Here is a 12,011-nt window from a genome sequence, read left to right as displayed (position 1 = left end):
TAGCATTTAAATGTTCCACAAATCTTGTAAATCTGTCTGTGATCCCTGACCCACTTGGGAAAACTAAAACTGAAAAAACAGATCCACTCACTCCTTGGCCCATAGTTACATAGTATAAAAAGAAAAGGAATATGGCTGAATATGTATGAAATCCAGCTCAGTTTTTAAAAAAATCAACAGTAAATAGAATTGATTGAAATAAAGAGCACTTTTCCGAGACACTATTTATTTCCATCAGTAAAAATACAGTAAAATAATATATTTATTCAATCAGTAAAGTCAATGTTTTTTTGCCTTTATTTGATAGGACAGTTGGAGATGGTGACAGGAAGCGAGTGGGAGAGAGGGATAAGGGGGATTGGCAAATGACCCAGGCTGGATTCAAACCCGGGTTACTGGTGTAGTAACCCAGTGCCCTACCGATAGGCCACGGCAGAGCCAATGTTTTATTGAATGCTGAAATTGGTAGGGCAATATCAGATAACGTTCTCCAGGTCAAAATACTGCAATGCTTAAAATCAGTGTCAATGAAAATAACACTTAAATGCTTTCCATTTAGGAAACATAAACTTCCTCCAGAACATCAAAACTCCATTTACTGTAGTTTACTCTAGAAATGAAGCCCAATACGGTATGTTTTAAAACAGGGGTGGAGAACCATTTTCATTCGAGGGGCCACAAATTTTATTCAGTCCTCCAAGGGCCGTACTATGAACACAAACCAGGATTTCCCCCTGCACTTTAGGCCTATATTGAAAGCAGCTACCTGCAGACAACAAGTGAAAGGAAATGGGAAAAACAGTTAAAACCTAGGGCCATAGACCATATTATTATTATTATTATTATTATTATTATTATTATTATTATTATTATTATTATTATTATTATTACTGAAGTTCTTGTTGTTGTTGCCGCTGCTGCTATTAAAACGTTCACAGTTCTCATTTCATACCATAGATGGCGCTAACAGCTAATGAAAAAGTGCTCCTATGTAATTAACCTTCAAATGCTGCTCACTGTGCAATATTTTTTCCAGATATTTAACAGACATGGCTTCTTAAATTCTGTTGAAGTTCATCAGTATCTTCAATGTGAAATACATTAGGATGTTTTATTGTTGATTTTCCTGTATTCTTTTACTGAGCTCTATACCTATCACACAGCAAAAATTATAGGCGTAACAGCACTGTAAAAACTAAACCAAAAAGAACTTTAGAAATATTGATGATGATGATGATGAGGAGGAGGCGGAGGAGGAGGAGGAAGAAGAAGAAGAAGAAGAAGAAGAAGAAGAAGAAGAAGAAGAAGAAGAAGAAGAAGACGACGATGATGATGATGATGATGATGATGATGATGATGATGATGATGATGGCGATTACACTGCTGGTGACTGTTTTATATCAGTATTTCAATGGGAGCTGACCTCATGATGTCTCATAAAGGACTCCTGAGCCAAGTTGTGATGTTATCCCCAGAGCAGTCCATGACCTCAGCTGGTGGGCTATATGTCATACGTTCTGCATGCAAAGCTTTACAGAACCATTGCCAAATCACTTGTGGTTATTGTCAGGGTGGCACAACGGCACGTCACAAGTTGTGGGAAGTTGGTCAATTAATTGATTGCCCGACGTGTCATTTACATGGAATACATGTTTTTGACATAAATATTAATAATACTAATTTGATCCATACGATAGTGGCATAGGTGCACCATTAATATGTATATGTATTTGTATTTGTATAAGCATTTGTATTTCTATTTATGTATGTATGTATGTGTACTATGTACAGTATATGTCATGGAAAAGTCAACATGAGGCAGATAGCACCAACTAAATGAAAGCAATTAAGAGAATTGAAGGCACGTTTCCAATGCTATACAGACCAATTTACAAAACAGTTCAGAATATCAAAATGAAAAGTGCCATAATAAAAAAAAGCTGAATGCAAATGTCCCAAGTTCTTTTTTTCCTTTTTGAATGGAAATCTGACTTTAATAACCAGCCAGAGTTTGTCTTTTGCTGCTGCTGCTGTCATCCGTGCCTGGGGCAGTTAAGTAGCTTGACGAAAGGTAGACTACCTACACCACCACCACCACCTCCACAAGCTCAACCACCACCACCATCTCCCATCTCCCCCCTCCCCCGCCCCCTAATACCCTGGCCGGGGGCCCTTTCGTGTCTCTGGGCAAGCTCCTCTCTGCAGCCAGGCACTGCAGGTGCTTAACTGGCACTTGGACATTTATCCCTCGAGCGAGGGGTCCACTCACAGCCTCTGCACCCACCTTCGTCCCCATCTGCCAAAATCATTGTCTCTGCCTCTCAATCAATCACTTGTATACTTGTCTTTCTCATCTGCAAAGATATTGAGTAAAAACTTATGATCTCATCTCATCTCATCAAGTAGCATACACACATACATAAATGAAGACATTGCCCACAAGACGTAACACACATATTACACATAAAATAATCATCATATATAGCTCACTGTTACATATATTTGCCAAGGCATCTCTCTCTCTCTCTCTCACTCTGTGAGCGAGAGAGAGTGAGAGAGAGAGAGAGAGAGATGCCTTGGCAAATATATGTAACAGTGAGCTATATATGATGATTATTTTATGTGTAATATGTGTGTTACGTCTTGTGGGCAATGTCTTCATTTATGTATGTGTGTATGCTACTTGACACCTTAATTTCCCCCTGGGATCAATAAACGATACTCTACTCTACTCTACTCTATATTTCTGTCTGTCTCTGTCTTTACCTCTGTGTGTTTTTTGTCCTTGCCTCTGTTTCTGTCTCCCACATATTTGCTCGAGTGCCTTTCTCTTACTTTGTCTCTGCCTCAGTCTGTCTTTACTTTTACGTCTCTCTGTCTCTCTGTGTCTGTCTCTCTGTCTGTCTGTCTGTCTGTCTGTGTCGGCGGGCCTGCACACACACACACACACACACACACACACACACACACACACACACACACACACACACACACACACACACACACACACACACACACACACTACACAGACAGACTCACATCCAGTTTAGATTCGTACTGGTCAGCTATAATAGTCGGCACCTGCAGCATTCAAGTCAAGCCTGACGGACACGGAGAGACAGAAAGAGGCCAACACAGGATTTGGAGGAGACAGATAGCAACTGTGTGTGTGTGCATGTGAGCGTGCGTGCATGTGTGTGCAGGCCCGTCGACATGGGGTGACAAAGGGGTATATTGTCCTGGGCCCAGGGACATAGGGGGCACAGAATTGGGTCCCCATTACATTGTGTGTATTAGGTAGGGGGCCCTCAGATGAGTTTGTCCTGGGCCCAGTGAAAGCTGTCAGCGGCTCTGTGTGTGTGTAAGTGTGTGTGTGTGTGTGTGTGTGTGTGTGTGTGTGTGTGTGTGTGTGTGTGTGTGTGTGTGTGTGTGTGTGTGTGTGTGTGTGTGTGAAGAAAGTTTTTTTTTATCAGCTCCTTGACATGTGTTTTTGCTCATGTCTCTATGTACAGTACCTTCGTGCTGCAAGGAAATATGTTGTGGTCAAAAGAAGAGTTATCAACGATGGAACAGCAGCTCTCTTTCAGCAGGCGCCCACTCAGGAACCCAAAGTCAAACTTCAGAGAGTGCAGATGATTCCATGTCTAATTTTAATTCGAGGATGACTTGTATTATGGATGTCATTGCCCCTGTGAAATTCAAAACAGTGGGCCTCCAAAAAGCACCCTGGAGATTGAATACAACAACTAGAAAAGTGCTCCTAGATCACATACCTCCGCCAGGGCATGGCATAATTAGATAATGGACAAAAATAATCACTTTGCCAATATGAACGACTATATTCCTGTCAGAACTTTCAAAATGACACATTCATGTCAGTTCATTTGCAAAATCTACCTGCTTTGAAAGCTTGTGATCACGCGCTGATAGAACTGTAGCCTAATTAATGAAGGGAATGTAATGATTTTGACCAACAAAACTGAAACAACTACAGATAAGGCTTTTTTTTGCCTACGATGGTAGGCCTATGCATCCTTATCATGGGCCACTGGTTGGTCTTGGCGCTGTCGGTTGAAACGGCATTTGCTTCCCCGCATTCCTCAAATCACTAGGCCTATTCACCGTTTCTATCTCGCAACTGGGCTTGATTTTAAATTTAGTGAAGGGGGTGTTTGACCAGCATTGTGAACTTACACAGCCACAAATGCCATATTTTTGGCCATGGTAGGCCTACCCAATTAATGCGACATTGTCAACCAAAATGATCTGCGGTGGTCACTGTCCATCTCGCAACAATTCACTTCCACTTCACACATATTTTAGGCAGCGGTAGCCTAATTAATTTTACATTGTTTGTTAACTTCAACGAGGGTGTAGCCTAGGGCTAGGCTGCCTGCTGATGAGCAACTTTTTAGGTTGATAGCACTGGTGTGGGAGCTGGCGTCAAAGGACAGTCCCACCCTGTTCCTTACTGTTTAGAATGGCGCAGACTCACCCGTGTGGAATATATGCCGGTGCTCGACCATTATCCCTGTCCATCTCGCAAACAACTTGGGGTTATCTTTAAATGTAGCGAAGGGGATGTAATTAATTTTACCAGCATTGTGAACGTAGGCCTATAGAGTCATAGGCCTACATTGTTTTGGCAACGGTAGCTTAATTAATTCGACTGGATTGTGAACCTAAGTCACAGTCCACAACAACATTGTGAACTTACACGATCACATATTCCATATTTTTGACAACGTAATTAATTCGACAGCATTGTGAACCTAAACGATCTGCGGGGGTGGTCACTGTCCTTCTCGCACCAGCAATGATAACATAGCCTAGGCCACACATAACAAATTGAATATTTTTGGTAGCGGTTGTAATTCATTTGACAGGACTGATTAGGCCTACTGCCTGCGGATGAAGGCTGCATGCAGATGAACAACTTTTTTAGGTGAAATGCACTTGGTGTTGGAGCTGGCGGCGAAGGAGAGAGTCTATCCCTGTTCCTTGCTGAGACAGGCACAGGCACGCTTCTGCTCAGTGCTCACCGTGCGCACCTTGGCAGGCAGTGGAATAGAAGCAAACTAACAAACACAGACAATAAACACAGACAACAAACACAGAACACACACAAACTCAGGTGATCACATAACCTCCTGGCGGAGGTAATGAAGGTTATGCCTATTGTAAAAATAGGGCCTTACTGTTAGTAATGTCTTTTAGAGCCCCATGAAAAAAAGCGAACAGCATTGCGAACCAAGGGCGCCTGGAGCCGTACGGCCGTACGCACTGTGCGTACCTTCACCAGTGGAGGAAGTTTTTTTTTTTTTTTTTTTTTTTAAATAAATATTACGCCTATTGTGTCTTCTATGAATGTTGTGACAATGCAACATATTATACAGTAAGAGAAGAAGCAGCATGAAGCAAATTAAAGAGCAGAGACTATATGGTTGGGCACCATTAATTTACAAAGGCAGATAGCCTGCTTTTTGCTTCTGTGCGTAAAACTCGCGCGCTCCTGAAAAAAAGATACAGTAACAAGTTATAGTTCCATCAGCGGAATTCTAACTTGAGTGGCTACCTCCAGTCAGACATAGCCCACAAATTTAAGTCTAGTAGTTCTAGTTAGCAAAGACAGCTCTCCATTTCCCACTTGGAATAACACATAGCCTATGTCGTGGCGTCGCTGATGGCAGAAAAATCAAATAACCGAAGTTAATGTCTTGAAAGTGACAAGTTTCAATCGTAGCCAAAATCCAGTTGTCATGTGGGCTAGGAAGAAGGCATTGGATGGTAGCAGTACAGGTAGGCTAAGCTGTTTCATTCATCACTGAGCCCGCCGCGGCAAATATTATAGGGTACTTTGCTTCTGGTGTCATATTTCCTAAAGTATTTTGGTTACCGTTCTGTGTATTGTGGCTTTCTACAGAGACGGTTTTATGAGAGGTGCGGAACTTTGTTTTGTAGCCTACTAGCTTCTGACGGCAGCACTGACAGTTGGTCTATGTCTGCTACGCAAATACATTATGTTCGGGAAAGCATTAGTTCTAAAGCAATTCTGCATGTTTTGATGACATGCAGTTTGGGTGTTTTTTAATGCTTATTGCGCACGTTTTCCTGTTTGTTGACATGAACAGCATTCTGCGATTTGTGTGCGAGTGCGTCGGTGGTTCTCTTGTGCTCTGTCTCTATTGCGCATTTGTTATCAGCCTGGACTAACATTCAGTGCACTCCCCGGTGGGTTAACAGGCTGATGTAGTCGCTTTCTGCCTTTTCTTGCACAACGTGCCCGGGCTTTTTATGGTCCCAGCTCAGCCATTGTGACGTGAACTTCATTCATCATGCTGCAGCAGACATCTCTGCGCCAACTTTCTACCCGAGTCGAAAAGTATAACGCTTGAAAAGTTGTATTTAATGATATGGCGTCTGCCTTCTTGTTTCATCCCCATGCACGAGAGAGAACACAAGTGCATGCAGGCCTTCGGAGTAGCATAGTCGGGGAAGTCGCTAATAGTAAGCGTATGCATGGCTGCACCCAAAGAAGTGAAACGCCAATATAGCCAAAAGGTTTTCAAAACGTATAGGCCAACACCTTGTCAACGTCAACAAGTTACATTGTTTCCTAGTCTAAAGCAATAAGAAAAAATTGACGACTGATAAAGAAAACCACCCCAGACATACTGACTATACTCCAATCCTATGTTTTTTTTCTCCTCCGGTGTTTTTTTTTTTTTTTGGGGGGGGGCGGGGGGGGTGTTGGTGCGTACCTTACTGGTCAAGTCTGTAGGCGCCCCTGTTGCGAACCTAAACGTTCTGCGGGGTCATTGTCCATCTCGCAACAGCATTGTGAACTTTTGCCAAATGCAAGTAATTCGACAGCATTATCAAAAACATAACCTCATTGGCAGAGGTAATTATTATTAAGACCCGTGTGGAATATTCGCTCGTGCTCAGTCAGAGGTGGAACATAACACTAGAGTGGACCCCGCCCCCCCTTTTCACGGCAATCCGTGTTATGTTCCACATCCATGTGCTCAGTGCTCATCCGGCCACCTTGTGGCAGGCTGTGAAATAGCAGTGCGAACATACAATAACGAACACACACACAAACCCAGGCGATCACATAACCTCCTGGCGGAGGTAATTAAATTGCTAAAGCAAGAATGAAGGAGGGCTGAACGACGGTGGCCTAAATCCAAACTTGAGGTCCACTATCATATCTATAAACACATGCTCCCCAAATGCAAACCTTAAAACTTCTGGAGCTAGATAGTCTTTTTTCTCAGACGTAATAGAAATATAAATAATGCACGTGTGCTGTTTGGCACTGTTGAAAAACTACCAAATCGCCCTCTGCAAATGCCCTCTGAGTTCCTCTCAGTCAGAAAATGCAAATTCATTGAAAAGATGAAAAAGTAGTTCATTTGGACATTCTCAACAGTACTAAGTCTCAGTCTCCACATCCAACTTAGACATTCTGCCAACAGCCTTTTTCAAATCCATTTTACACCTGATATCACACGAGGTACTCCACATCATTAATACCTCACTACAAACCGGCATACTCCCTGCTTGTTTGAAAGGAACACTTGTAAAACCCGTATTGAAAAAGAACAACTTGGACCCACTGGTACTGAATTACTACAGGGCCATATCTAATCTACCAATCTAACCCATTAACTGCCGTTTTAACATCAAACAGTTTTTTCGATAAGTTTCAATGTTGTTTCCGTGCCAATCATCCTTTTTTATGTGAATCACATTGAATTGCACTTGCGCGCTATATAAATAAACTTGACTTGATTTGTGTAAAGATTTCTGAAAAAAGTAAACTAACAACACCTTGCACAGTAATGACAAAAGGATATTTTATTGTACTATTCTCTATCTACAATCAAATGATCAAATTGTGTGTTCCAAATGTTGAAAAGGGTCCAATATACAGCTCTTATGAAAGCAATGTTCAATGACATCATCCAAAAAACCATCACTAAGAATTGTACTACTACTACGGAAATCCGTACAGGGCCCCTTTAAATATGCTGATGAGAACACACACACACACAAACACACACACACACACACACACACACACACACACACACACACACACACACACACACACACACACACACACACACACACACACACACACACAAAACCATCAAAACCACTCTACACACACAGACATACACACGCACAAACACAAACACGCACATGCACGCGCAGGCACAACCAGACACACACACACACACACACACACACACACACACACACACACACACAGACACACACACACACACACACACACACACACACACACACACACACACACACACACACACACACACACACAGACACACACACACACAGACACACACACACACACGCACGCATCAAAACCACACTACACACACAGACATACACACACAAGCATGTAAACACACACAGTCACGAGACCAGGCGGAGGGGGAGGAGGAAGAGGGGGAGGGGGAGGGGGAGGGCGAGGGGGAGGGGGAGGGGAAGTGGCGGGGGAAGGAAGCCGGTGATGTCATCTCTGTAGCTGCAGCTCCCGCGGATAAGCAGGCTTGAGATAATGGTGACATTACAGGGGGGATGATGTCATCTATTCTAGCCCTCCCCACCTGTGTGTGTGTGTGTGTGTGTGTGTGTGTGTGTGTGTGTGTGTGTGTGTGTGTGTGTGTGTGTGTGTGTGTGTGTGTGTGTCTGTGTCTGTGTCTGTGTCTGTGTCTGTGTGTGGCTAACTGACTGACTGACTGACTGACTTGTGTGTGTGTGTGTCACTGACTGAGAGAGTGTAAAAGAGAGGGTGAGAGAGTGTTTTGGTGTTTGTATGTGCTTCCATGCATGCCTATGTGTGTGTGTGAGAGCATATGTATGTTTGTACAGTATGTGTATGTTTGGGGGGTGGGGAGGGGGATGGAGGTTTGTGTGTACAGTATGTGTGGAGGAGAATTGGAGAAGTGGATATGAGCTGGTGTTAACTGTTGTTAAGTCGTTGCCTTGTCAAAAGCAAGAGAAGACCGTAAGGAACATGTCACAACACTCAGATGTGTGTGTGTGTGTGTGTGTGTGTGTGTGTGTGTGTGTGTGTGTGTGTGTGTGTGTGTGTGCGTGCGCGTGTGTGTGTGTGTGTGTGTATCTGTCTCTCTCTTGCTGAAGTGCACAACAATAGGGGTCAGGCAGAGCGGCGGGGCCGGAACCTGCAACCTTCTGGTTGCCGAAGGGTTCCTAAGCATCTCCAACACCATTATGCTTCTTTTCACTGTATTGTGTGTGTGTGTGTGTGTGTGTGTGTGTGTGTGTGTGTGTGTGTGTGTGTGTGTGTGTGTGTGTGTGTGTGTGTGTGTGTGTGTGTGTGTGTCGTTGGTTGTGTTTGAGTGATTGTGAGCGAAACACTCAGAGAATGAGGGAGAGAGAGAGAGAGAAGGGGAAGAAAGGGGAAGAAAGGGGAAGAGAGAGTTGCGCTGTATCTGGGCAAAACAGCTTCTCTACAACCGCAAGAATGTGCAGAGTCATCAGGGTACACAAGGCTCTGTCTGATTTATGCTCAAGTTTAAAGAAGTACCCCATGCTGTACAAGCACACTATGAAAGTCACCTGGATCATCTGTGATATATAGCAGAAAACAGTGCACTAAATAAAGGCTAGCTGAAACATCTGTGAAACATAGCAGAAACATGAAGGCTATCTTACGTAATCAGTGAAATATAACACAACATATAAGACTACCTGAATTATCTGTGAAATATAGCACACTATATATAGGCCTAAACTAAAGCCTACTTGAATTATCAGTGAAATATAGCACACTATATATAGGCCTAAAGCCTACTTGAATCGTCAGTCAAATACAGCACACAAGATAAAGGCTACCTGAACCATCTGTGGAATATAGCACAATATACGTATAGCAATCTGGATCATCAGTGAAATATATATGACCTTCTCATCTGACCCAGCTTCTTATGGAGTTTGGGTTTCTTCTTTTCAATGTTGTTGCAATAATGGGCTTTCACGTACAGTATGCAGGCAACCATTACAAAAGTTCTGTAATACAGTGGTTCTCAACCTTTTTGTGAACCAACACCCCCTTGACCTCATCATAAGTCTGCCAACGCCCCCCTTAGTATTGAAAAACAAAATAGACTAATGACCCCTTATGGGAACTAAGCCTTGCCCCCGCTCAGCTGTATCCGTCCCAACGCCCCCCTAGTGCTCCCCAACACCCCCTGGGGGGCTGTAGCACCCTGTAGAGAAACACTCGTGTAATAGCTTATCTTGGAGTGAGGAGTCTGCACACTTAAAATCCTTTGGCCTTTGATTTGTTTTAAAACTCAAAGGAAAAAAGATTTTAAAGGGACACTGTGTGAGATTTTTAGTTGTTTATTTCCAGAATTCATGCTGCCTATTCACTAATGTTACCTTTTTCATGAATACTTACCACCAGCATCAAATTGTAAGTATTCATTAAGACTGGAAAATTTGCACTTTGCATACATGAAAAGGGGGATCTTCTCCATGGTCCACCATTTTGAATTTCTAAAAATAGCTATTTTTAGCTGCAAAAATGACTGTACTTGGACCATACTAGAAAATATTTGTTTATTACTTAGTAAACTTTCATGTAAAGATCAATTTCAATGAGCAGCATAGTTGCAGTACCTTTTTTGACCATTTCCTGCACAGTGTCCCTTTAAAACTCAAAGGAAAAAAGATTGTAAGTGTGCAGACTCCAAACTTACTGTCTAGTCAGCCTTTGTCCTGCACCTTATCCTGGGACGAGCACATTCTTCATCCCTCAACGTAATAGGTCATCTTAAGCCCGATTCGGACGGGACTTTTATTACCTATGGACCCCCGGTAATTCAGAATAACTACGGAGAATGTCTGAGTTTTTAGTCCTGTGCGAATGTGCCATGTCCGCGATTTGAGAGGTAATAATTCCTATTACCTACCTACCTACTGTAATTCGGCGAAACACAGACGTCCTGGGGTAATTTCACATAGGCGCGCCGTCTGCACCCCCTTGTAATGTCTGTGAATTGAGTAAATAACAGACGTTTATTTCTCCCGTCCGAATGCGCCCCGAAAAATCACAGGGGTCCGGGGGTAATTGCGAATTACCAGGGGTCCATAGGTAATATTTATCCCGTCCGAATCGGGCTTTAAACTATCTTTTTGTCACTCCCTCCAGCTTGCCACTTGTCCTAATGTCTTGGTAAAAACTTAACTTGACATGAGCAGCATAGGTTTGCCATTACTGTGTCATAATAGTGTTGTAACATGTTCATGGGCATGCCATAAACATTGTGTCCATGCCATAAACATTTTATGACTGTTGGCCTTAAGTGACATTTGGTTATGGCAAAGACAACCCTAACAATGTCAACTCTTCACGTTTATGACGTTGACGTTAATGTTTATGGCTACTATATGACTGTGTCATGACACTGTTTTGGCATTATTATGACACAGTTGTGTCATGCATGTGACGTCAGCGTCAAGTAAAGTGTAACCAATAAGTAACATAGGTCATCTAGGATGCACTTACGTCCGTATGCACTCTATGTATGCACTTTGGCAAACCTCTTAACACACCTCTCCTGACACACACACACACACACACACACACACACACACACACACACACACACACACACACACACACACACACCTCTGACTTGCAATGGGGTCATCAAGTACAGACACACACTCACACACACTCACACACACACACACACACACACACACACACACACACACACACACACACACACACACACACACCTCTGACTTGCAATGGGGTCATCAAGTTCAGACGCACATACACACTTGTGCAGACTCGCACACACACACACACGCACACACACACACACACACACACACACACACACACACTGTATATTTGACTTCAGTGAATTTTTATGGGCTGCAGGTGGCCCGACAGTGCAAATCCAGCAGGCCAGTCGGGGATGCCCAGCTGCTTTAGAGAT

The 12,011-nt window shown here is 43.1% G+C and overlaps 1 protein-coding gene across 1 annotated transcript in view; it reads left to right on the top strand.

The window, feature by feature from the left end:
- The window catches only part of bmf2 (BCL2 modifying factor 2), a 53,730-nt gene that overhangs the window by 84 nt on the left and 41,635 nt on the right, over positions 1 to 12,011 (top strand). The window lies entirely within an intron of this gene.

The sequence above is a fragment of the Engraulis encrasicolus genome, chromosome 18 (genome assembly GCF_034702125.1).
Source record: "Engraulis encrasicolus isolate BLACKSEA-1 chromosome 18, IST_EnEncr_1.0, whole genome shotgun sequence".
In the NCBI taxonomy this organism is placed as follows: Eukaryota; Metazoa; Chordata; class Actinopteri; order Clupeiformes; family Engraulidae; genus Engraulis; species Engraulis encrasicolus.
This window is presented reverse-complemented; position numbering and strand designations above follow the sequence as displayed.